Raw genomic sequence first — 5,507 nt, 5'->3', positions numbered from 1 at the left:
ATACGATGGGTGAATGTCCATAACCTGGAAGGTAATCTGGAAATCACTTGGTCTGATTTTGACTGGGAGATCAACCTCTCCAATCACAGTTTTACGCGACCCATCGAAAGCTTTCACTACCACTCCACTCTACCTCATGGGAGGCCCCTGATATGACAATTTTGCCAGAGTGGACTTAGGCAACACATTCAATGATGACCCAGTGTCCACCAGCACATTGGACATGGCATCATCCTTGCAGCTCTTAGATATGTGTAATGCCAAGTTGTGGTCTCTTCCCTCCTCGGGGAGATCAGTATCACAAAAACTTAAGTTGTTACAAGCGGTGATGTTTGCAACAATACTGTCGAATTGCTCTATTGTGACGTCGTGATCCACATACGCCACATCCAACACCTTTTGCAGAGCTTCTCGGTGTGGTTCTGAATTCATCAGTAATGATAATACAGAGATCTTGGATGGCGTCTGTAGAAGCTGGTCTACTACGTTGTACTCACTTCTCTTGATGAGCCTCATCATCTCATCACAATCTTCTTTCGCATTGCCACTCGGGCCAACAGAGACAGAAGTTTTCAACGTAGAGGCAGGTTTAGCAACAAGTGCCGGATTTGGAGCATTCACAGCATTCCCAACCGGGCGTTCAGCATAATCAGTAGTATCAGTTCTTCGAGCATCAGCTTGAGGTTTCGGCAGAGCCGAAAAGACACAACCACTACGGGTCAGGCCGATGACGTCGGTAATATTAACAACAGATGAAGAGGGCAGGGGAACCTCTTTCCCATCCTCTAATGCTACAGCATTGTAGCGATAGGGGACCGCCTTCTCAGAAGAATACGGTACAGGGCCGGCTGGCTTAATGATCAAAGCAGGAGAAGCCTTCTGTTTGCTACCATCATACTTGATGATAACAGGCTCGGGGATCCGGAATACTGGAGAAATTACGTTGACTTCATCAACATCTTCATCAACATTTCTGTTTTGAAGTACCTCAATGACTCTTTCATCCAGCATTTCTTGAACATCTTTGCGCACCTGGCGACATCCTCTTTGGTTAATAGAACAAACTCGGCATCTATCGTGGTCGTGCTCGTAATGACTGTACTCACACAGCAATCTATGCATCTCGACCAGAGATTGTCGAATATGGCTGACATATTTGACTTTGTATTTACCAGGGCAACCCTGGACCATGTCGACAGATTTCCCATGCTCGGGCAATGGGTTCTTCTTTACATTAGGACCTATGTCCTCGAAACACAGAATACCACATCTCACAAGGTCTTGAACCTTGGTCTTCCAAGGGTAGCAATTTTCCACGTCATGTCCGGGAGCACCGGAATGATAAACACAATGTAATTCAGGCTTATACCACCACTGAGGATTGGTAGGTATAGCCGGTGGGTCGCGTGGAGTAATCAATTTCCTCTCTATCAAAGAGGGATGTAATTTTGCATACGTCGTCGGAATAGGATCGAAGGTGACCCTTTTCCTCTCGTAACTTGTGCTGGCTTGATTACTGTTTCGAGGCTGATAGGCCTGCTGTTGAGGATGATGTTGTTGTTGTTGATATTGCGGATGTTGTTGTTGCTGATTATTGTTGTGATGCTGATATTGCTGATTATCTCTGAAAATAGGTGCTATGTGAGCCACCTGATGCTGGTTACCGGTGGGACGCACGGTCTTCCTCCTCACTGAGGGTCTTCTTGGTTTCATATGGGAGGTCACGGCATGTGCCTCGCCATCTTTCTTCTTTCCAAACGTCCCATGCCGTTTGGCAGAAGAACCTTCTTCTCTGGTCAGGCGCCCTTCCCTGACTCCCTCTTCCAGACGCATCCCAATGTTCATCATCTCGGTGAAGTCAGAAGGAGTGCTGGCGATCATTCGCTCGTAATAAAAAGAACTCAAGGTCTTCAGAAAGATCTTGGTCATCTCTTTCTCTTCCAGCGGGGGCACAATCTGTGTTGCTAGCTCTCGCCACCTCTGGGCGTACTCTTTCAAAGTTTCCTTGTCCTTCTGGGACATGGCCCTCAATTGATCCCTATCGGGAGTCATATCCACGTTATATTTATACTGCTTGACGAAGGCCTCGCCAAGGTCGTTGAAGGATCGGATGTTCGCACTGTCCAAGCCCATATACCAACGTAGGGCAACACCGGACAAATTGTCCTGAAAATAGTGGATGAGCAGTTGGTCGTTGTCGGTCTGAGTCGACATTTTTCTGGCATACATGACCAGGTGGCTGAGAGGGAAAGTATTTCCCTTGTACTTTTCAAAGTCAGGGACCTTGAACTTCACAGGGATTTTCACATTCGGGACTAGGCAGAGTTCAGCAGCAGACTTGCCGAAAAGATCCTTTCCTCGAAGAGTCTTCAATTCCTTGCGGAGCTCAAGAAATTGGTCATTCATAGCGTCCATCTTTTCATAGACATCTGGGCCCTCATACGACTCAGAATGATAGATGGTGTCGTCTACTCTGGGCATAGTATGCACGACAGGAGGAGGAACAGATAGGACCGGGCTGGATGTCGGCAGAGAAGTGAAGGTGGATGCAGGACCCTCAAGCATGAAGTTAGGAGGCATCCCCCACGGGAACCCGGTTGGCATGGCCGTTGGTGTAAAGTGTACGTTGGCCCATGCACGGTTGAAGAGACAATCTCAGAGATGACTGTCCTCTGGGGAGGAGTTGAAGGCGTCGGAGATGACTGGCTCTGGGCATCCATGAATGACTCAATCAGGGCAGTCAATCTGGATACTTCCTCCTTAAGGTCATGGTTCTCTTGTTCCAAATGATCCATTAGTCTTGATATGTTGGCTCTGGTGTAGTACCGGTGAGTCAGTTTGTCTTCAAAATAAATGAAGAACACAGAGTTAGACCATAGACCAAGAAACCTGGAGCAAAACCTGCTTATGCACATGATGCATGCAATGCTTGTGCATATGATTTGTTTTTATTTATCAGAGGAACTTTAGAGTTCTATTTCCAAATATTGGAAACATTAAGCATTTATCTCATATGGAAATATAATATCAATAATATCTGGAAAATATTTTTACATCAAAGAAGTACAATATTGGTAACCAAATACAAGAGAGAAGGAAAATGATCATCCTATGGATCCCTAGAAGCACTCATCTAAAGCTCGGGAGACTGGAAGATAAGATGCACGAAGCCTCTTCACCTCCTCCTCGTAGGCTGCCTCCATGTCTGCCTTCTCTTTGGCGAGTCGATCGTACTTCCTCTTCCAAAACTTAGAAGACTAAGGAAGTAGAGAAGTCCATGCATCATCAGGATCATCAATAACCTGATGCTCAAGGAACTCTATCAAAGCATCCTTCTCCTTGATCTGCTGAAGCAACTCCTCTCGTTCACGGATCCAAGCACGTGAACAGTCTTCATCTCTCAACTCCTCTACTCCTTGGTCAGGGAGGGTTGAAGGTCCAGCCACAACCAAAGGTGTAGGTCTTGGATACTCATAAGGCATGAGGTACTCGGAAGCTCTCCTCCTAACCCAAGAAGTATAAGGCTCCAAAGCGATACAGTTCTTCAGACCTAGCTCCTTCCTTCCTTTCCTATGGATCTTGCGCCAAGCGCGGACCATCCTGCCCTTCAAGCCTTGGGGATCTTTACCCTCTTGAAAGAACACACCCTCTAACAGAATGTTAATGGGTTTATCCTTTAAGGGGAACCCAAGCTGACGACGTGCCAAAATAGGGTTGTAGTTAATCCCACCACATGTACCAAGAAGAGGCACATTGGAGAATTCACCACAAGAGTCGATAATCTGCACACCATCATATACACGGTTGTACCAAGAGATATCATCATTGGTGAGAGACATGAGTCTCGTGGACCACCGTAGACATCCTTTGTTCTCCTTGAAGGCGACCGTCTAAGGCAAGTGCGAAATAAACCACTTGTACAACAGAGGCAAACAGCACACAATGGTACCACCACCCTTTGTGATCCTCATGTACAAAGAAAAGCTAGTGTCACCCAACAGAGTCGGAACGGGATTAAGAGTAGAGAAAATCCTAATAGTGTTCACATCCACAAACTTGTCGATGTTGGGAAATAACACTAACCCATATATGAGAAGCACAAATATGGCTTCAAAGACGTCCTCACTCATGGCCTTCCCATACATAGTAGCTTGATCAATGAGGAACTCAGAAGGGAGACCTTGAATTCCACCTTTGGTAGTCATATGAGCACCAACCAGAGATTCATCTATATGCAACATATCAGCTATCTCTTGAGAAGTAGGAATACTCTATAAGCCACTGAACGGCAACTGGTCTAGAATAGGTATACCCACAAGGTAGGCATACTCCTCAATGTAATACCCCAAAATTTACCCTTCACTTTTTCTTAGAAGCATGGGATTATGTTTTACACTTCATTAGCATCATACTAGGTCATACTCATTGCATACTGCATTAGTGACATGGAAATCAGGTTTTAATTGATCACTCCTTAACAGAAGGAGCCCACACAAAGCAAGATTGAGAATTGGACTTCATTCTCTAAATATACAAGTATCAAGGGTCTATGGGGCTCCAGGTATCTCATTATGGCCCTCAGTTCATCAGTGAAGGATTCAGAGTTATCAGAGTGTTCATCTAGATTTAAGTAAGAAATTAGGGTTTCATGGCTACCTGCAACAGGCAATGTTTGGTTGGATGTAGAGGAGCTTATCCATGTCATCATTGGAGAGGCATCTTGGCCTAGGAAGACTCACAATTATCTCATAAAGATCCATTGGCAAGCAGTGCAATCAGTTCCCGGTCAATTTTGCCCTAACATTAGGGTTTGGTTTAAAATTAGTTTATTTCTGATTCTTTGGGTGAAACTCTTTCCCATGGCCTTCCATATGTCCACAAGGGTCTACATACAAAAAATCAGCTCTTTATTTGAGCCAGAGGTGCTTCAATTGATCATTGGAGTCGAGAATCAGACAGTTTGGGAAAAGTCAACTGCAGTGCCAGAAAAGTCAACTCCTGACTTTTTGAGAGTGGAATCTCAAAATTAATGCCTAGGGGATCCTACATGTGAAATTTGATCAAGGTTGGATCATGGATTCATCATTTAATCAGGAATTGAAAAAGTTACTTAATTTGGAAATGGTTGACTTTCCATTTAGGGCAAGTTTTCATGATTGTTGCACTCACTTTAAGCCCATTTTCCATCAAGATAAAAGCTCCATTTGAAAATTTCTCCAACATGAAAGTTGTTCCTCTTGTTCCAATCTTTCTAGAGATATAAAGTTTGTTCCATTTGGATCAAAATTTAGAAAGTTATGCTTAGTCAAAGTGGGATATATTTTTAGGACACTTAGAAAAAATTCTAAGTCTCAAAATCTTCAAAGCTTGTCAAGACTTCTTGGCCAGTTTTCTTGCATTTCAAGGCATCATTTGAAAATGTTTTCTTCACAACAATTATACCTTGTCATGTCCTCTTTCACCTACTTTTGGAATCATCTCATTTGGATCCATAATTTGAGAGATAC

Source organism: Lathyrus oleraceus, chromosome 1, assembly GCF_024323335.1.
Source record: "Lathyrus oleraceus cultivar Zhongwan6 chromosome 1, CAAS_Psat_ZW6_1.0, whole genome shotgun sequence".
Classification (NCBI taxonomy): domain Eukaryota; kingdom Viridiplantae; phylum Streptophyta; class Magnoliopsida; order Fabales; family Fabaceae; genus Lathyrus; species Lathyrus oleraceus.
This window is presented reverse-complemented; position numbering follows the sequence as displayed.